We start from the raw sequence: 21,355 nt of genomic DNA, 5'->3' as shown, positions 1-21,355 counted from the left end.
ATGTCCTTGGATGATGAGAATTAGAAGCCTGCATAGTACCCTCAGGTCTCAGAAGGATATTAGTGCATCAATCAGTGAATCTTAAATGGAGATTTCATAAGAAGCTCCAGAGTGTACGGGCCTTTTCAAAGTTTTCATTCCTCTTTTTTATTCCCTGTAAAGTATGATACATATCTCCTACCTTAAAACCTAAAATTCACTGTTATAGTGAGTCACTGATATTTATTAATAAAAAAGATTTCAAGAAGAAGACTGACCTTTTGGACATTTTAGTGTTTTCCACAGAGAAAACTCTTTGATAAACTTCCATTCTAAACAATAGTGAGTTTTCCATAGCAATAGTGTTTTCATAATAAAACACCAAAAATCATCAAAAGCCTAGAGATGAACTTTGTCAGTCAGAGCTATCTAGTAGAACATTCTGTCTGGCTAGAACCTGGTTCAGGAGCCAGGGATGTAGCACAGTGGTGCTGTGGCTGCCTGGCAAGCACAAGGTCCTGATTTTGATCCTTGGTACCAAAAATAAATAAATGAAATAGAACCCGGTTCAGGAATGAAGAGTACTAGTTATCATGTACTATTGCAGTTATTACTGTCATGTAACTAACCATTCAAATTTAGTGGCATACAACAATTGATTCATTATGCTTACATTCCAAATCAGGATAATTTGAAAAGGACAAAGCAGAGATATATCATTTCTGCTGTAGTGTTTGGGTCCTCAGCTGGGAAGACTCAAAGGCTGGAGGCTAACATCACTTGAAACCTCATTCACTCTCACATCTGGTAGTTGATGGCGACTATGAGCTATGATTTAAATTGGGGCTGTCAGGTGGAACACACATGTGTGTCCTTTTAATACAGCTGCTTGGATTTTTTGCAGCATCCTACCTGGATTCCAAAAACAAGTATCCAAAGAGTTATACAATGGAACCTGTATCATCTTTCATGTCCTAATATTTGAAGTCAATGAAGCATCATATAAAAATTCCAGTCAGATTGAATGTGAAGGAACATAGATCTACTTGATGGAAGAAATGTCAATGTCATATTTTAAGAAAAGCATGTGGGATTACATATATTGTTATAATTATCTTAGAAAATATAATGTGTCATAATCTTCCCACTGGCTACAGTAACTAATGCCCTTCTCCTACTCAAAATATGTTGCTCCTATCTTCCAAGACCCTGCAATGCAATAGCATTGTGACAGTAGTCCAACTACCAGATCTCATTCTCTAAATCAGATCCAGGTAAAGATGAAGATCCTAAGGTTTGATTCTCTGAGTACACTTCCTTGAGCTCCTCCAATTTAAGCTAAGCAAACTAAACCTACATGTTATCTGCTCAACACATTCAACATAAAATTGTGAGATCAGGTGTGGGATGGCTGATAACCTTAAAGATTTTAAGAAGAATTGGATTAATCTTTTTGGAAGTTTAAACAAAGGTTCTTAATGTCAAAACCTAGTTTTGATCTTTGGCCTAATGCCCTTTCTTATTCGAGAATTGCTGTCAGAAGTAGCTGGGAATGAGAAACAGCATTATTTTTAAACATATCAAGTCCATTCTTTAGCTTATATATCCCTTTTTTGCGTTTTATCATACACAGTAAAAAGAAATCAGGAGGCATTTTTAATATTTTGACCATATCTCTATAGATAGATCATCAAATTTATTAGGTATGTATCCTACTTTCCCTGTTACTACAGAATTTCAATTTTCTTTTAAAAAATATTTTATTAGTGCATGTTTACCATACATAATGACTAAATTTATCATGGAGGAGTTTTCTTAATTATTTGTTATCACATCTTAATTCTTTTTTTATCCCCTTCCCCTTGCATTCCTCCCTGCTCCCTCCAACTCTTGTTCCCCTTCCCATTTGCAAAAGCTTATCACATGGTTTCTCTTATATGATGAACCCAAAACATAAAAAGCAAAATAAAATATAGATAATAGATAGTAGGAATATCGTTTTCAAATTGGAAGGGGAACAACTATCTGCTACAGTAACAAAGTTGCCCTTTCCTTCAGCTTCCAGTGTTCTTTATTTTCCTTTAATCCCTCACTTTCAAGACTTCTTCAAGGCCTTGTTGGCTTTTCTTTTACTACCTTCTTCTATTCTCCTTCATCTTCCATCTATTTCCTGATTCTAAAGCCAGTGAATGGTATACATTTTTGGGCTTTGATATATCAGTACTTCACTTACAAGTAACAAATTCTATTCCAGTTAACTATTATTGAATAACAAACCATTCCAAACTTGAAGACACAGAAAAGCCACCATTTTATTTTGCTCACAGATTTTGTGTCTTAACCTTTTGAAAAAACATAACTGGCTTGGCTTGTTTTTAATCCAAAATGTCTAAGAACTTATCTGGAGATATTTAAAAGCTAGAAGTAGGACCACTTGAACATCTATTGATTCATATACCTGGCAGTTGATTCCAAACATTGTCTGGGGCCTTAGCTGGGGCTATTCACCAGATACCCCACATATGGCTTCTCTGTATGGCTTTTTGAGTATATATTTTCTTCTAGAAACATCAGTTTGTGAACAAGCATCATTGTGTATCTAAAAGGTCTGTCACCACAACTTGAAATAAACAGAGGAATCAGAGAGTGCAGTTTGGAGCAGGAGGAGCTGTGTGGGGAGCAGGAGGAGCTGCGTGGGGAGCAGAGCGCCCAGGACTGACTGAGCCCAGCTCTGTCCTGCAGCTGGCTATGCCTACTTGTGACAAAAAGCTGATAAGGACCCCCGGGCATGCCCACCAGCCGCCCGTGGAGCAGCGTGGGTGGAGCCATAGGGAGCCACAACAACAGTGCCTGCGAGCCCCCCTCATCCCCCGCCTCTGGCCTCTTGGCTGTGCAGCTACCTGGTTCCACACTACAAAGGCACAGGGGGACATAAAGGCCATTGTCCTGAACTGCAGAAGTGAACAAGAGAGAGAGGGCCTCTCTCAGACTCCGTGATGATAACTGAAGCCCACTGGAAAAGTGAAGAGAATCTCTGCAGTAAAGGCACACCAGACCACCATAATTGGTAAGTTAGAGGGATCATCACCTCACATCAGAACCTGGACGATCTCCAGGGGAAAGGCAGCTGGAACCTGCAGTAGAACTTCACACAGGTCAACCCTGCGGAGGACAGGGAGCTCAACTTGGGACTTGCAGCCAGAAATCTGCCTGAATCTCATGGGTCTGTGACTGGCTTACAGAGATTCATTGACTTATAATGGCACACTTCTGCCCACGTTGTCTATTGTGACAGCAGAGACATACTCTGAAGGAGGCCCTTCATTTTTATCTTTTATTTTGTTATTTTCAAAATTGCCACTATTTTTTTTGCTCTTATTTTAATTTTTTTCCTTCTTTTTCTACTGTTTTAAAATTGGTTATCTTTCTCTTTTTTCCTTCTTTTTTTCTTCTCTCTCTCTCTGTCTCTCTCTCCCTCCATCCTTCCCTCCCTCACTCCCTTGCTGTCCCACATTATTCTTCATCTCCTTTTGTGTTCCTGTTCTGGCCCTAATTCATATTTCTTCTTTATTTTTCTTTTCTTCTCTTTCCTTCTCTCACCTGTGTCCTCCAGGTGCACTGCTAACCTTCCCCTATCCTTCTACCTTCCTATCCCTCATTCCCGAACTCCTTCTAACTCCCCATTCTGAAGGATAAAGTTGTTATATCAAAGAACTTATTCACTATAAACATATGTTGGGTTGGTCCTTGATTTTGATTTAATTCACACAGTTAAAGGTGATAGATAAATAACTACCACAAATTGTCATTTTCTAAGATGTATTTGATGCTATTGTGTTGCTAATTGTATCACTTGGGCTAAGGTATTGTGATTGATCTAATCAGTTGTCCTTCCTGGTACAATGAAAATGAGACAGCCTCAGAGCCATTAGAGACTCAAAACCTAAAGACTAGCTATATCTGGAAGACATCTCTAAGAAGCAATCATTCCATAAGGGTTCTAATTACAAGCAAAAAAGATACTTACAATAAGCAATTTCAAAGCATCAACTCAGGAGTTAAACCAAAGACAGTATCAAAAACAAAAATGAGAAGACATTTAAGTAAGGCGACTTCCACCCCACAAAAAGCAAATTATGGGGGAAATGAGGTGGAAAAGTCTGATATTCAAACACCTGGACACCCTGAACTGATAGCACAGGAAGTAACAAAACAGATGAATGAGGCTTGAGAAAAATTTAAAACAGACATAATCTCCCAGATAACTACAGAGATGGTGAGCAGAGTGAAAGACATGATTAGAGGCTCTAGAACAGAAACAGATAAAAAAATAGATGAGCACAGAAATATTCTGGAAGCCATGAATGTCCAGCATAACAAAGAAATGGAAACCATGATCACCCAACATAAGAAAGAAATGGAATCCATGAAACAGATTCAAACAGATATTCAGGAGATTAAAAACTCCATTGAAAGCATACAGAACAGATTAAGTGAATCTGAAGACAGAATATCAGATATAGAAGACAGGATTGCCATGAAGGACCATGAAAACAGAGATTTCTTAAAAATAGTAAGGGACCATGAGAAATCAATCTAACAGCTGCTAGATGATGCAAAGAAGAATAACATAAGACTGATAGGAGTTCATGAAAAAAAAGGAGAAAGTTCAATTGACATTAAAAAAATACATTCACAGAAGTAATAGTAGAAAACTTCCCAGACATAGGTGGAGAATTGGACATACAGATAAGTGAGGCATACAGAACTCCAACTAGCCATGATCAAAAAATATCTACACCTAGACATATAATAGTCAAGATCTCAGAAACCCAAAGAAGAACAAAATCCTACAGGCAGTTAGAGAAAAGAAACAAATCAACTACAAAGGAAAGCCCATCAGAATCATGGAAGACTTCTCAACACAAGCCCTCAAATCAAGGAGAGCCTGGAGTGAAGTATTTCAAGCCCTAAAAGAAAATAACTTCCAACCTAGACTGTTGTATCCTGCAAAATTATCTTTCAAATTCGATGGGGAAATTAGTTACTTCCACGAAAAAGAACACCTGAGAAATTTCATGAACACCAAACCAGCAATCCAAACAACTCTAAGCAATATCCTAGAAAAAGGCAATGAAGGTCACAACTCCATGAAGCCCACCAGAGGGAAGCCACCAGGCAAGGTAAGACACTAAAGAGAAAGGGGAAAAATAAGAAATAAAAGCACCAACAACAGTAAAACATCATGACAAGGATGAGTCAATATCTCTCAATTATAACTATCAATGTTAATGGCCCCAATTCACCAATCAAAAGAAATAGACTGACAGAATGGATTAAGAAGCAAAATCCAGCAATATGCTGTATACAAGAAACACACCTAACTCAAAAGGAAACTCATAGATTGAAAGTAAAGGATGAAAAACAGTTCTCCATGCCACAGGAACCCAGAAAAAAGCAGGTGTAGCAATCTTATTTGCAGACAATGTAGATTTCAAACCAAAACTGATTAAGAGAGACAAAGATGGTCAATACATCCTTGTGAAGGGAACAATCCAAGAGGAAGAGATGACAGTCCTAAATATATATGCACCAAATATGAATGTCCCCAACTATACAAAACAAATATTAATGGACATGAAAAACTAAATAAGCACTAATACAATTGTAGAGGGGGAACCTCAATACCCCACTATCACAAATAGACAGATCATCTAGACAAAAAATTAACAATGAAATTCTAGAACTGAACCAAGCTATTGAACAAATGGACTTAATAGATGTTTCTAGAGTTTTCCACCCCACAAAATCTGAATACACATTCTTTTCAGCTGCACACTGGTCATTCTCCAAAATAGATCACATGCTAGCTCATAGGACATATCTAAGTAAATGTAAAAGAACTGAAGTTATCCCCTGTATATTATCAGACCATAGTGCAATAAAATTGGAGGTCAATAACATAAGAAACCACAAAACACCCACAAACACATGGAAATTGAATAAAACCCTCCTAAACAACCAATGGGTCACAGAGGAAATTAAAGAAGAAATTAGAGTTTCTACAAGTAAATGATAATGCCAGTACAACATACAGGAATCTAACGGACACAATGGAAGCAGTTCTATGAGGGAAATTCATAGCAGTGAATGCCCATATTAGGAAAACAGACAGAACTCAAATAAATAACCTAATGCAGAATCTCAAGCTCCTAGAAAAAGAAGAGCACAACAAACACAAAGCTCATACAAGAAAGGAAATTATAAAGATCTGAGCAGAAATCAATGCAATGGAGAATAAGAGAATGAAACAAAAAATTAATGAATCAAAGAGTCGGTTTTTTGCAAGAATGAATAAAATTGATAAACCTTTAGCCAACTTTATCAAAAAAAGGAAAGAAAAGGCTCAAGTCCATGCAATTAAGAATGAAAAAGATGAAGTCACAGCAGACCAGCAGAAATCCAGAGGATCATCAGTACCAAGTTTGAGAACCTGTACTCTAATAAAATGGAAAACACAGAAGAAATGGACAGATTCCTAGACACATATGAATTGCTAAAGTTATATGAAGAAGATATAGAAATTCTAAACACCCCAATTACAATGAGTGAAATTGAAAATGTATTAAAAAATTTACCAACAAAGAAATGCCCAGGTCCTGATGGCTTCAATGCGGAAATCTATAAGACATTTAAAGAACAACTATCGGCACTACTCTTTAAACTCATCAAGGAAAGTGAAAGGGAAACAAGGCTTCCATATTCATTCCTGGAAGCAAGTGTTATTTTGATTCCAAAACCAGGGAAAGAGCCAACCCAAAAAGAGAACTTCAGACCAATATCCCTAATTAACATAGATGTAAAAATCCTCAACGGGACACTGGCCAACAGAATACAAAGTGTCATCAAGAAGATCATACACCCTGACCAAGTCAGATTTACCCCAGGGATGCAAGGATGGTTCAACATTTGTAAATCAATAAATGTAATACACCATATTAACAGAGTGAAGGACAAAAACCATATAATCATCTCAATAGATGCAGAAAAGGCATTTGACAAACTCCAACAGCCATTCATATAAAAATGCTAAAGAAAATTGGAATATAAGGTCTTTATCTCAACCTGATTAAGGCTATTTATGAAAAACCAACAGCCAACATCATACTAAATGGTAGAAAAATGAAAACTTTCATGCTAAAATCAGGAACAAGACAAGGATGGCCACTATCACCACTCCTGTTCACTGTGATTCTGGAAGTATTAGCCACAGAAATTAGAAAATAGAAAGAAATAAAAGGAATAAAAATAGGAAAGGAAGAAGTTAAACTGCCATTATTTGCTGATGATATGATACTTCACATAGAAGCCCAAAAAAACTTGGTCAAAAGTCTTCTAGACCTAACTGACAGATTCAGTAAAGTAGCTGGATACAAGGTCAACGCTCCAAAAACAATAGCCTTCTTATACACAAATAGCAGACTCATTGAGAGTGAAATTCAGGAAACAATTCCTTTTACAATAGCATTGAAAAAAATGAAATATCTAGGAGTCAACCTAAGAAAGCAGGCAAAAGACCTCTACATTGAATACTACAGCACTCTGAAAAAGGAGATTGAAGAGGATATAAGAAAATGGAAAGACATCCCTTGTTCCTGGGTAGGAAGAATGAATATAGTGAAAATGGCCATACTTCCAAAACTACTATATAGATTTAATTCCACACCAACTGAAATTCCAACAATATATTTCACAGAACTAGAGAAAACAATCCAAAAATTCATTTGGAAGCAGAAGAGATCCAGAATAGCAAAAGCAATTCTAGGCAACAGAGACATGGCTGGGGGTATCACAATCCCCAACTTGAAACTATACTACAAAGCTACTGTGATAAAAAACAGCATGGTACTGGCAAAGAAACAGACCCGAGGATCAGTAAAATAGATTAGAAGATGCAGAAACAACTTCAGACATACTCAGCCCCCTCATCTTTGACAAAGAAGCCAAACACCCTCATTTGAGGAAAGATAGCCTATTTAATAAATGGTGCTGGAAAAACTGGATTTCAACCTGCCAAAGATTAAAACTAGACTCATACCTATCACCAAGCACTAAACTAAGACTGAAGTGGATTAAAGATCTAAATATTAAGACAGAAACACTAAAATTGCTGGAAGATAAGTTAGGTAGAACTCTTGAAGACATCGGCATAGGAAAAGACTTTCAACAAAATCTCGGTAGCAGGGGAGCTAACACAAAGAATCAACAACTGGGATCTTATCTTATTTAAAAGCTTCTGCACTGCAAGAGAAACCACCAACAGAGGTAAGAGACAACCTACAATGTGGGAAAAAAATTTTAGCAACAGTACCTCAGACAAAGATCTACTATCTAGAATATATAAAGAATTGAAAAAAATTAGACCCCAAAAATTCAAAGACCCAATTCAAAACTGGGCATCTGAAATAAACAGACATTTCTCAGACAAGGAAGTAGAAATATCAAATAAATATATGAAAAATGTTCAAAATCACTGGTCATTCGAGAGATGAAGATGAAAACAATACTGAGATTCCACCTCATCCCAGAAAGAATGGTTGCTATCAAGAAATTAACCAATAACAAATTCTGGCAGGCGTGTTGAGAGAAAGGAACCCTTCTCCATTGTTGTTGGGAGAGCAGACTGCTGCAACCACTGTGGAAATTAGTATGGAGATACCTCAAAGAACTAGGAGGCGGTGGCGGTGGCCTGAGCAGGAGAGGCGGTGGAGTGTGCAGTCGCGCGGCAGTGGTGGCGGCGGCGGCGGTGCAGTTTGCTCAGGTGGAATAGGTTTTACAGCACCTAGGTCTGCCCGGATTGCTGCTGCTGGCTCAGGTTCTGGGATTCAGCATTGCAGAGTGGCCCTCCCAGCATGCAGCGTTTGCCCCAAGGCCTGGTAGCCTTCTTCCAGATCGCTGAAATTTCAGTTCGAGGGATACGTTGGAGGTGTGCGATGGACAGGTGACCTCGAGGCCACCTCTGCTGCACTCAGAGTGCCAGCATGACCGAGTGCTTCCTGACCCCCACCAGCAGCCCCGGGGAGCACAGCAGGGCCGAGCGAGGCAGCGAGCTGACTCGGACTCCCAGCTCAGAGGAGATCAGCCTCACCAAGTTCCCCAGCCTGTACCGAACGGGTGAGCCCTCGCCGCCCCACAATGTCCTCCATGAGCCCCCAGATATCATGTCCGACGACGAGAAGGACCATGGAAAGAAAAAGGGGAAGTTCAAGAAGAAGGAGAAAAGGACTGAAGGCTATGATGCCTTCCAGGAAGACAGCTCTGGAGATGAGGCCAAAAGTCCTTCCAAGATGAAGAGGTCCAAGGGCATCTATGTCTTCAAGAAGCCCAGCTTTTCAAAAAAGAAGGGTAAAGATTTTAAAATAAAAGAGAAACCCAAAGAAGAAAAGCATAAAAAAGAAAAGCACAAAGAAGAAAAACATAAAGAAAAGATGTCCAAGGACTTGACAGCAGCTAATGTTGTTAAAATAGTGGAAGGAAAAGAAGAAAAAGAAGAAGCCGATTCAGGAGCCAGAGGGGCTTCCGCTCGACATGCCCAGCCTCAGGCCCGTCTTTGGGATTCCCTTGGCCAACGCGGTGGAAAGGACCATGATGTACGACAGCGTCCGGCTGCCGGCCGTCTTCTGGGAGTGCGTGGATTACGTGGAGAAGCACTGCAAGAAGTGCGAAGGCATCCACAGGGTTTCAGGAATTAAGTCCAAGGTGGATGAGCTGAAAGCACCCTATGACCAAGAGGAGTCTCCCAACCTGGAAGACTAAGAGCCGAACACCGTGGCCAGCCTGCTGAAGCAGTACCTGTGCGACCTCCTGGAGAACTTGCTTACCAAAGAGCTCCTCCCGCACTTTGAGGAGGCAAGTGCAAGGGCCACGGAGAGCGAGAAGGTGCAGGAGGTCCAGTGGCTGCTCAGGGAGCTGCCCGAGTGGAACTGCCTCCTTATCTCCTAGCTCATCGAGCACATGGACTAGGTCATCGCCAAGGAGCTGGAGACCAAGATGAACATTCAGAACATCTCCATTGTGCTCAGCCCGACCCTACAGATCAGCAATCGTGTTCTATATGTGCTTTTCATGCATGTGCAAGAGCTCTTCTTTTTTTTTGTTGTTAAATTCTTTTATTGGTACATTTTAGGTATACAACACAATTACATTTCTCATTGGGAACTTGTACCTTTACATGATGTATCTTGGTTCTTATTTTTTCCCCATTCCTAGCCCTCCCTTCACCCCCTCCACCCTTCCCTATTTACAAAGACTTTATTTCCATATTTTCCATTTCTCATCACTTTTCCTTTCCCTGCTTTCCTTTCCCCTGCCCCTCCCATTACCCCTACCCCTACCCCTACACCTTTGGACCTTTTCTTCCTATTTTGCATTATCGATTATTCATTCTAATCATTGGTACATTTTAGGTATACAATATAATGACATTCACCATTGGAAATTTGAACCTTTACATAATCTCTCTTGGTTCTTATTTTTCACCCTTGCCCAGCCCTCCCTTCAACCCCTCCAGTCCTCCCTATTTACAAAGATTTTGTTCCTATTTTTCCATTTTCTCATATTAATTCCATTCCCTTCTATCCTTTCCCCTACCCTCCCACTTCCTTCCCCTTTGCCCCTTTTCTTCCTATTTCACATGACCTATTATACATTTTAGTCCCCATTTACACTTTCAGTTTCGCACACTAGAGAAACTATTCGGTATTTATACATGTGTGTCCTATTTATTTCACTTAAGAGTACAGCCTTGATATGCATCCATTTAGCTATATAAGACTCTAGTTTTTCATTCTTTATGGCTGAGTAGTATTCCATTTTATTAAAAAAAACACATTTTCTTTATCCAGTTTCCAGTTGATGGGCACTTGGGCTGCTTCCAAGCTTTAGGTATTACAAACTGTGCTGCTTTGAATATGGGTGCACATATAATGCTGTGGTATGATTCTTTTAATTCTTTGGGGAAGATCCCCAGCAGGGGAATAGCGGGGTCAAATGGGACTTCCAGTCCTAGTTCTTTGAGCTATCTCCATACTGATTTCCACAGTGGATGCACCAGTCTACACTCCCACCAGCAGTGGAGCAGGGTTCCTCTTTCCCCACAGCCCTGCCAGCATTTGTTATTGGTTGATTTCATGATAGTAGCCATTCTTTCTGAAGTGAGGTGGAATCGCAGCATTGTTTTTATTTGCACCTCTCCAATGACCAGTGATGTTGAACATTTTTTCATGTATTTATTGGCTATTTCTCCTTCTTTGTCTGAGAAATGTCTGTTCATTTCAGATGCCCATTTTTGGATTGGGTCTTTAAATTTGGGAGATCTGATCTTTTTAAGTTCTTTATAGATTCAAGATAGTAGACCTTTGTCTAAGGAAAAGGAGGTGAAGATTTTTTCCCACATTTGTGAGTTGTCTCTTCACACTGCTGGTGGTTTCCCTTGCTGTGCAGAAGCTTTTTAATAAGAAGAGATCCCACTTGTTGATTGTTTGTGCTAGTTCACAAGCAACTGAGGTTTTGTTCATAAAATCTTTTCCTACACTGATGTCTTCAAGAGTTCTATCTAACCTCTGTTCCAACGGGTTCAGAGTTTCTATTTTAATATTTAGATCTTTAATCCATTTTGATTTTAGTTTAGTGCATGGCAAGAGATATAGGTCTAGTTTTAATCTTTGGCAAGTTGAAACCCAATTTTTCCAGCACCATTTATTAAAGAGGCTATCTTTCCTCCAGTGGGGGTGTTTGGCTCCTTTATTAAAGATGAGATGGCTGAGTGTGTCTGGCATTGTTTCTGCATCTTCTAATCTGTTCCACTGGTCCTCAGGTCTGTTTCTTTGCCAGTACCATGCTGTTTTTCTCACAATGGCTTTGTAGTATAGTTGCAGGTTGGGGATTGTGATAACCCCTGCCATGTCTCTGTTACCTAGAATTACTTTTGCTATTCTGGGTCTCTTCTTGTTCCAAATGAATTTTTGGAATGTTTTCTCAAGGTCCATGAAGCATGCTGCTGGGAACTCAATTGGAATTGCATTAAATCTATATAGCAGTTTTGGAAGTATGGCCATTTTCACTATATTAATCCTTCCTATCCAGGAGCAGGGGATGTCTATCCATTTTCTGATATCATCTTCAATCTCTCTTTTCAGAGTGCCATAGTTTTCAGAGAAGAGGTCTTTGATTTCTTTCATTAGGTTGATTCCTAGGTATTTCAGGTTTTTGGATGCTATTGTGAAAGGAATTATTTGCCCTATTTCTCTCTCAATGAGTCTGTCATTGGTGTAGAGGAAAGCTATTGATTTTTGTGTGTTGACCTTGTAATCAGCTACTTGACTGAATTTGGTTATTAAGTCTAGAAGACTTTTGGTGGAGTTCTTGGGGTCTTCTATATAGAGTATCATGTCATCTGCAAATAATGACAATTTGACTTCTTCATTTCCTATCTTTATTCCTTTTATTTCTTTCTCTTGTCTAATTGCCATGGCTAATGTTTCCAAAATTATACTGAACAAGAGTGGTGATAGTGGACATCCTTGTCATGTTCCTGATTTTAGTGTGAAGTATTTCAGTTTTTGACCATTTAGTATGATATTGGCTGTTGGTTTTTCATAGATGGCTTCTATCAGTTTGAGGTAGAGACCATCTATTCCAATTTTTTTTAGGGTTTTTATCATAAATGCATGTTGGATTTTGTCAAATACTTTTTCTGTGTCTATGGAGATAATCATATGGTTTTTGTCCTTGGCTCTATTGATATAGTGTATTACATTGATTGATTTGCGGATGTTGAACCATCCCTGGATCCCTGGGATGAATCCCACTTGATTAGGGTGCATGATCTTCTTGATGATCTTCTGCATTCTATTTGCCAGTATCTTAGTAAGGATTTTTGCATCTATGTTCAATAGTGAGATTGGCCTATAGTTCTCCTTTTCGGTTGGGTCTTTCTCTGCTTTGGGGATCAAGGTGATGCTTGCTTCCAGGAATGAATTTGGGAGTATTGCTTCCCTTTCAATTTCATTGAAGAGTTTAAACAGTAGTGGCAGCAGTTCCTCTCTAAATGTCTTCGAGAATACAGCAGTGAAGCCATCAGGGACCGGGGTTCTCTTAGTTGATAAGTTTTTAATTACATTTTCCATTTCATTGGTTGATATTGGGCTGTTCAGAATTTTTAGGTCTTATTCATTCAACTTTGGTAATTCATATGTATCTAGGAATCTGTCCATTTCTTCTGTGTTGTCCATCTTATTGGCATATAGGTTCTGGAAGTCGGTATTGATGATCCTCTGGATTTCTGCTGGGTCTGTTGTGATTTCACCCTTTTCATTCCTAATTGCATGGATTTGGGCTTTTTGTTTCCTTTTTCTGATAAGGTTGGCTAAGGGTTTGTGAATTTTGTTGATTCTGATAAAGAACCAACTCTTGGCTTCATTGATTTTTTGTATCATTCTCTTGGTCTCCATTGTATTGATTTCTCCTCTGATCTTTATAATTTCCTCCCTTGTATGAGCTCTGGGGTTGTCCTGTTCTCCTTTTTCTAGAAGCTTGAGGTTCAGCATCAGGTTGTTTAATTGGGCTTGTTCTGTTTTCCTAATATGCGTATTAAATGCTATGAATTTCCCTTGTAAGACTGCTTTCATTGTGTCCCATAGATTCTGATATGTTGTATTGTCATTGTCATTTAATTGAAGGAACTGTCTGATTTCTTCTTTAATTTCCCCTGTGACCCATTGGTTATTCAGAAGTGTGTTGTTCAATTTCCATGAGTTTATGAAATTTTTGAGTTTCTTTTGCTATGGATCTCCAATTTCATTGCACTATGGTCTGATAATATACAGGGGATAACTTCAATTCCTTTGCACTTACTTAAACATGTTGTATGTGTGAGTATGTTGTCTATTTTTGAGAATGACCCATGTGCAGCTGAGAAGAATGTGTATTCTGATTTTGTGGAGTGGAAGACTCTGTAAACATCTGTTAAATTCATTTGTTCAAGAGTTTGATTGAGTTCTAGTACTTCACTATATATTTTTAGTCTAGTTGATCTATCTATTTGTGACAGTGGGGTGTTGAGGTACCCCACTACATTTGTATTAGTGCATATATGACTTTTCGTGTCCATTAGTATTTGTTTTATATAGTTGGGCACCCTAGTGTTTGGTGCATAGATATTTATGATTGTCATCTCTTCCTCTTGGATTGTTCCCTTTACAAGAATATAGTGTCCTTCTTCATCTCTCTTAATCAGTGTTGGTTTGAAATCTACTTGATCTGCAAAGAGGATAGCTACTCCTGCTTTTTTTGGTGTTACCATCTCATGGAGTATTGTTTCCACCCTTTCACTTTCAGTCCATGAGTTTCATTTTGAATTAAGTGTGTTTCTTGCATGCAACATATTGTTGGATTTTGCTTCTTGACCCATTCTGCCAGTCTTTTTCTTTTGATTGGTGAATTGAGACCATTAACATTGATGGTTATAACTGAAACGTATTGACTTGTCATTGCCATGACTTTTTCTTTTTGTTGGGTTCTCCCCATTTACATTTAATTTCTTGTCATGCCAGATGGGTTCATTCTGCTTTGCCTCCTGGTGTTGTGATCCTCAATATCTGTTCCTAGGCTATTGTGTAAAATTCTTTGGAGTGCTGGTTTGGTATTCATGAAGTTCCTAAGGTCCTCTTTGTCATGAAAGTATCTTATTTCTCCATCAGTTTTAAAAGATAGTTTTGCAGGGTGCATCAATCTGGGTTGGAGGCTGTTTTCTTTTAGGGCTTGGAATATATCACTCCAAGCTCTTCTTGCCTTGATGGTTTGTGTTGAGAAGTCTGCTGTGATTCTGATGGGCTTTCCTTTGTATGTGATTTGTTTCTTTTCTCTAACTGCTGGTAGAACTTTGTTCTTCTGTTGTGTTTCTGGAATCGTACCAATTATATGCCTATGTGTAGATTTTTTTTGATCAAGGCTATTTGGAGTCCTATATGCCTCACTTATCTGTATGTCAAGTTCTTTTCCCCTGCTTGGGAAGTTTTCTGCCATTACTTCTGTGAAGAGTTTTTTTTAATGTCATCTGCACACTCTCCTGTTTCTTCTTTGACTCCAATCAGTCTTATGTTATTCTTCTTTGCATCGTCCAGCAGCTGCTGGATTGATTTCTCATGTTCCCTTATAATTTTGAAGCAATTTTTCTTTTCCTGGTCATTCATTGCAGTCTTTTCCTCTATATCTGACATTCTGTCCTCACATTGGCTCATTCTGCTGTGTAGACTTTCAATGGAGTTTTTCATGTCCCAAAAATCTATTTGCATCTGTTGTATGGATTCCATTTGTTTCCTATGTTGGGATTCCATCATGTTCCTCAGCTCCTCTCTAGATTTATTAATCATGTCTTGCACTAGGAACACAATTTCTCCTGTTACCTGAGAAATTATTTCTGATTTCATTTTATCCACATCCCCTTTTGTTGCCAGTTCAGTAGGTCCAGGTCGTTGAGTATCAGGGGGTTCCATCTCATTTCCCTTTGGGGTTGCTGTAGGTGATCTGGAAGTCTGGTTTTGAGACTTATTTATGTGTTTTCTCATTTCGACCGGGGTGGGGGGGTGCTGTTGGTGCCTGCACGGCTCACCTCCTCTGAGCTGGGAAAGGTGGGACATGGGCCGGGAGCGGTGGTAGGGATGGTGGCCCAGAAGCCCCTTCCTCTGGGCCGGGAGCGGCAGGACAGAAGGTGGCCCAAAAGCCCTTTCCTCTGGGCTGGGAGCAGCGGGATGGATGGCGGCCCGGAAGCCTCTTCTTCTGGGTCGGGAGCAGTGGGATGGTGGCTCAGAAGCCCCTACCTCTGGGCTGGGAGTAGCAGGATGGATGGTGGCCCAGAAGCAAGCCCCTTCCTCTGGGGCGAAAGAGCTCTTCTGAAACGTGGTATTGAAGCAGGTGATGAGGCCCCTGAGATGGTCCAACATGGCCAAGATGCCCACGCTAGCCAAGACCCAGGCCAGCATCAAGGAGGAGATACGGAGACAAGAGTTTCTTTTGAATTGTTTACATTGGGATCTGCAGGGAGGGATAAAGGAATTGTCTAAAGAAGAAAGATTATGGGAAGTACAAAGAATTTTGACAGCCCTCAAAAGAAAACTGAGAGAAGCTAAAAGACAAGAGTGTGAAACCAAGATCGCCCAGAAGATAGCCAGTCTGTCAAAAGAGGATGTTTCCAAAGAAGAAATGAATGAAAACGAAGAAGTTATAAATATTCTCCTCATCCAGGAAAACGAGATCCTCACCGAGCAGGAGGAGCTGCTGGCCGTGGAGCAGTTCTTAAGCTGGCAGATCCCAGCTGAGAAAGAGGAAATCGAGCGCTTGCGTGCCGAGATCGAGATCACTGAGATCCAGAGCTGCCAGCTGCAGGGCTGGAGCCTGGGGCGAGACGAGACGGAGGAGTACTCGTCAGAGAGTGAGAGCAAGAGCAAGGACTAGGAGGAGCTGCAGCTCATTTTGGAGGATCTGCAGCGCCAGAACGAGGAGCTGAAGAATCAGGATCTTTTTCTCACCCAAGGGGGGAACTAGACCAGGTCACTGCTGAGCCTGCCGGGCACTGGCCGGCTTGGGGCCTGTACGTACCATCGCTCATGCTTGTGCCTTCCACACCTCCTCGGTGCACAGACTGACTGATGAGGGAGCCGCGCCTCTCCTCATGGCCAAAGGGCCCTCGCTGGGTGTCCCTTAGCTGCCTACAGTCCCTTCTCAGTTCTCAGCCGCAGAGGCTGCCGCGGGCCGCCTGCCGGCGCTCACTGCCAGGGCCAGAGGCCTCTGCCCGCGGTGCCCAGAGGATCTCTAACCAGACCCTCACTGACAGCCTCCGGGCAGGCACACGTCTGCCTGGGGAGCAGGCGCGTTTCCAGTTGTCCATGTCCCCGGCCAGCCTCCCGAGGGCCTCCGGTTGACCAGGTGGAGCAGCAGGAGGGCAACTTCTTCCTGTGCTCGTCGCGACTCACCCACCTCTTGATTTGGGTCCATCCGCTCGCTCCCTGGCCACTTGGAGGCCTACGCCGGGCTGTCAGGTGAGCAGCACCGGGACCGGGGCAGGCCTCCTGGGACCCACGCTAGGGCTCTCTCCTCCTAATTAGTATTTATTTCCAGCACTTGTTTTATGCGGGTTTTTTTTTATCCTACCTATTGCACTGTTGTGACTTGTTAGCCATTATTTGATTTTTGTACGAAGAAAAGCTTTGTTATAGAAATCAGCATACTATTTTTTTAAATCTGGAGAGAAGATATTATGGTGACTGAAAATATGGTCAAGTGTCAAATATAAATGTATAAACGCCTTGCTGTCCTATCAGACATATTTTATTCATTTAAAAAAATGTACAATTAATGTGTTTTAGTATAATGATTATTCAACAGTCACATCAATGACTTTTACAATTATTTTCCTTTAGAAAGATATCCCATACACATTAGCAATAATTCTCTATTCCTCTAAATTCCCTTTCCATGTTCTACCAATATATTTTCTGCCTCTATAGATTTCCTTTTTCAGATATTTCATATATATGGAATTATATCATTGAAAGTTTTCTTGTTTTCAGCCTCTTTCACTTAATATTTTAAGTTTCATCCATATTGTAGCATGTTTTACTACCTCATTCCATTTGACTGTTGAGCAACATTCCATTATATTAACACAATCATATTTTACTTATCCACTTATTAGTTGATGGACATTTGGGTTCTTCATATTTGTTGACTATAATGAATAACACTGCTGTGGACAATCAGGAACAAGTTTTTATGTGAAAGTATGTTTTTATTTCTTTTTTATTATATCTAAGAGTGGAATTGTTGAGTCATACCAGATCTTTTCTCCATTTTCAAATTGGGTTGTCTTTTTACCACTAAGTTGTAAGAGTTCTTTAAATATTCTGAATTAGAGTGCCATATTAGCTATACAATTTACAATTCTTTGGGTGAGTTGTATTTCTATTGATGATATTGTTTGCATACAAAATATTTTAATTCAATAGTCCTCTTTTTCTTTTATTGCTTGTACTCTTAGTATGATACCAAAGAAAGCATTATCTAACCCAAGGTCATGAAGATTTGATCCTACATTTACTATTAAAGTCTTTTTTTATTAATTATATTGGTACATTTAAGGTATACCACATAATGACATTCATCATTAGAAATTTGCACCTTTGCATAATACATCTTGGTTCTTATTTTTCCCCCCTTCCCCTGCCCTTCTTTCAACCTCTCCATCCCTCCCTATCTACAAAGACTTTGTTTCCATTTTTTCATTTTCTCATATTAATTCCATTCCCCTTAAAGTCTTATTGTTTTAGCTTTTATTTAGGTGTATGATCCATTGTGAGTTAACTTTTTGTGTATCATGTAAAGCAGTCTAACTTCACTTGTTTACATGAGAATAACCACTTTTTGGGTGTCATTTGTGGAAAAGATTAGTTTTCCCTTACTGGATTCTTTTTGTAACCTTGATGGAAATCAGTTGACAGTGTAATGGTTTCTTTCTGGAATCTCAGTTGTACTCCACTGATCTATGTCTCTCCTTGTGCCACTGTTTTAAGTCATATTGTTTTAAAAATTAGTTTTGAAATTAGGAGCTCAATATTTCAACTTTATTCTCATTTTCCAAGATCAATTTGGCTATACTGGGTCCCTTTAATTTCCACATGTATTTAGACATTGTGTTGAGTGTGCAGATCATTTCAGGAAGGAAGTTAGAGAAGAATGAGTAGGACAGCAAAGGACTAGTAGGTATCTTTTGCAAATGAATTGAATGCTTTAAAAGTATGCCTATGATCACATGACTTTGTAAATATAAATAAATACTAACTGTACATTTTAAATGGATTAATTGTATGGTAGGTAAATATCTTAATAAGTCTACTTGATGAAATAAACAAATCTAATGATGAAATTTTCAGTTCTTTTATCTGGGCCTGGTGATGCATATCTATAATCCCAGCAATCGTGAAGCTGAGGCAAGGGAATTGCCTTAAGTTTGAGGCCAGCATAGGCTAGGTAGGGAATTCAAGGTCAGACTAAACTATATAGCAATAACCTTTCACAAAACAGAAATTTTGAGTTCTTTTATCATAAAATTAAAATAATTAAATGATTAAGCCAAATATTAAATCTAAATCTCATTAGAAAACTCAACTTCAATATGAAATCAAATGATAGTGTCCAACCATATCATAAATGTTTGTAAATAAAGAACATTATAACACAATTGAAAAATAGTAGTACAGCACATAGCATGATTTCCAACAGAGTCCAATATTTAAGCAGGTGCTATGTTTATGCTAAACAAGTTTTATACTACACACAGCCAATGTGATTTTAGTGTTATTATTTGTCAGAGGCAAATCTATTTACAGATTTATCAATAGATTCATTCATTTTTTGGTGTTCATTGAAAACAAACTTAGGTATCATGTTCATTATAATAAAAAAATAACAGAAATTCAGTTTATTAAAATTTCAAACCTTTTGATATTGAAAACTTAAATTGAAATGTTGAAATGAATTGTCAAAAATAAAACCAACCCACAGAGCAGTATTAAGTAACAAAGATAATGGATTTGTTTTTATGTCAGTAAAATTATGTGGCATAAATATAATATTATATATGCCACATGTTTTCAAATACTATTTTTTGTTTGTTTGTTTGTTTTGGTACTGGGAATCAAACTCAGAACCTTGCACTTGCCAGGCAGGTGTGACGCTGCTGAACTATATCTCCAGCCTTATAAATATTCTTAATCAACATCTTATGCCAGGAGATTAAATTATTCCACAAATTAGCTTTTCCTTGCCTTTGTTGCATAAATATGTAGCTGGCAAGGCCACATTTTATAATGAGACTGGGCATTCAATGTCCTCTTCTATCCCAGTACATTTCTTTTTCCAAATGTTTGCCTGAATATACTTAAGAGTGTCCCATTTCTCTCTAGTCAAGGAAAAAAAGAAATGTCACTCATTCAGCACTAACTGAGAAATATTATACATAGTCACAATGGACAGCAAATAGTCCAGTTATATAAAAACATGGTCAACTGCACTGAACACTGGAAATAGCTCTAGTGGTACTTATGGAGAAATGCTTATGAAAATGTAGATAATTTGGGAGGACATATTGGCAAGTACTTTATTTATTTTGCTTCCTTAAAAAAATTATTTTACTTGCACTTTTGCAGTTAGTTTACAATCTTCTTGCAGAATGGTTACATGTACATATCATAGCATGTTTCCTTTTTTATCCTCTTTCCCTTCCCTCTCCTTCCCTCCCTCATACTCCACTTCACCTGTCTCATGTTTCATTCTTGTTATTATTTGCTTTACATCATGTTATAGCATATAATGTTTATATTAGTTGAGTTTATTAGGTTCCTAAACATGGAATATCTTTATTATTCTTATTTCCCCTTCTCCTCCTACTTATTCCTTGCCTTTGTTCCCTTGGAACTATTCCCTATTTCAAGGGATCCATCCCCTTGTCCCTTTCTATCCATCCTTTATCATTTTTTTGGTTTGTACTTTGCCTCACTGAAATGAGAGATACCATAACATATTTAAGCTTGTATGCCTGGTTTATTTCACTTAACATTATATTTTCCAGGTGCATCCATTTTCCTATGAATGTCTCAGATTGGTCATTCTTTATAGCTGAATAGTATACCATTATATATATAGATACCACTTTTTTTTTTTTTTTTTTTTTTGGTACCAAGGACTGCACTTGGGACCTTGTGCTTGTGAGGCAGGTGGCGGCACCACTGAGCTAAATCCCCGGCCCTACACATTTTGTTTATCCAATTTTCTGTTGATGGATCTATAGCCTACTTCCAGGATTTAGCTATTATGAATTGTCCTGCTATTAACATTGGTTTGCATGTATCACTGTAGTTTGATGAATTATCTTCTTTGGGAAAGATAACTAGCAGGAAGATACCTGGGTCATATGGAATTTCTAATTTCAGTTCTTTGAGAAATCTTCATATTGATTTCCATAATAGTTGTACTAGTTTGCATTTCCACTAACAATGAAAGAGGGTTCATTTTTCACTACAGCCATGCTGGCATTTGTTATTGTTTGATTTCTTAATTTTTGGCATTCTTTGCCCAATAAGATAAAATCTTAGCATTTTTTAAATTTGTATTTCTCTATAGGCCGGCTACGTTGAACATCTTTTATGTATTTGTTGACCATTTGTATTTCTTCCTTTGTGAACTCCCTGTTCATTTCTCTTGCCCATTTCTTGACTGGGTCTTTAATTTTACGTGGTTTAATTATTATTGTGCTCTTTGTATA

General features: G+C 38.8%; 1 pseudogene; it reads left to right on the top strand.

Moving 5' to 3' along the window:
• Window positions 1-9,020: 9,020 nt before the first annotated feature.
• On the top strand, window positions 9,021-16,789 carry LOC101714851 (ralA-binding protein 1-like; annotated as a pseudogene).
• Window positions 16,790-21,355: the final 4,566 nt, after the last annotated feature.

The sequence above is a fragment of the Heterocephalus glaber genome, unplaced genomic scaffold (genome assembly GCF_053883595.1).
Source record: "Heterocephalus glaber isolate CG9 unplaced genomic scaffold, H.glaber_assembly_v1.0 deba00001613, whole genome shotgun sequence".
Lineage (NCBI taxonomy): Eukaryota > Metazoa > Chordata > Mammalia > Rodentia > Bathyergidae > Heterocephalus > Heterocephalus glaber.
This window is presented reverse-complemented; position numbering and strand designations above follow the sequence as displayed.